Source organism: Monopterus albus, unplaced genomic scaffold (genome assembly GCF_001952655.1).
Source record: "Monopterus albus unplaced genomic scaffold, M_albus_1.0 scaffold15.1, whole genome shotgun sequence".
In the NCBI taxonomy this organism is placed as follows: domain Eukaryota; kingdom Metazoa; phylum Chordata; class Actinopteri; order Synbranchiformes; family Synbranchidae; genus Monopterus; species Monopterus albus.
In genome coordinates, this window is record NW_018127895.1 from 187,282 (window position 1) to 188,298 (window position 1,017).

Here is a 1,017-nt window from a genome sequence, read left to right on the forward strand (position 1 = left end):
GTTATGGACAAACTGTGACTAGCACAGAAGTCCATTAACAAAACACCCCTCGGGTTCAGATCGGGGTGGCCGTTCCTCCCAATCACGCCCCTCCAGGTGTCACTGTCGCTGCCCACGTGGGCGTTGAAGTCCCCCAGTAGAACAGCGGAGTCCCCAGTCGGGGCCTTTTCCAGCACCCCTCCCAGGGACTCCAAGAAGGCCGGGTAATCTACACTGCCATTCGGCCCGTAGGCACAAACGGCAGTGAGAGACCTATCCCCTACCCGAAGGCTCAGGGAAGCGACCCTCTCGTTCACCGGGGTAAACTCCAACACATGGCGGCTAAGCTGGGGAGCTATGAGCAAGCCCACACCAGCCCGCTGCCTCTCACCGCGGGCAACTCCAGAGTAGTAGAGAATCCAGCCTCTCTCGAGGAGTAAAGGTCCAGAGCCCAAGCTGTGTAGATGTTTGGTGCCTAAAACAGCAGGTTAAAGGGACCTGAGCTCCCACATCAGTAGTAAGAAATAACAAATTAAACCTGGAAACACAGAATACTTTAAAAAGAACCAACTACTACTTTAGACAATACTTAAACAAAATAGAACAAACAGGGATCAGTTTGCAAACAATCAAACAAACAACCGAGATCCTATAATTTACATCACTTACCTGAACTAATAATATAAGCAGGACTATGGAGATAAAACACTATCAAAAATGTTACAAATGCGTGTTTAACGTTTTGTCTGTAACAAGCGATTTGTGTGTGTGTGTCATGAGGTTCACAAATGCGTGCTGCGCAATCTGCACGTATAAAGCGATTTGTGTGTGTGTGTCATGCTGTTCACAAATGCGTGCTGTACAAACTGCACGTAAAACACATTTTACAAATGCTTAAAATCAAATTTTCGTGTGCAATTCTTTAGAAAGTACGTACAAATTGTTACCTACGCACGCGTGGATCGTCTAACACACACGAATCACCTTCCGCGCACACACGGATTTTTGAGAGTGTTTTTCCGCACTCTCAAAAGTCCA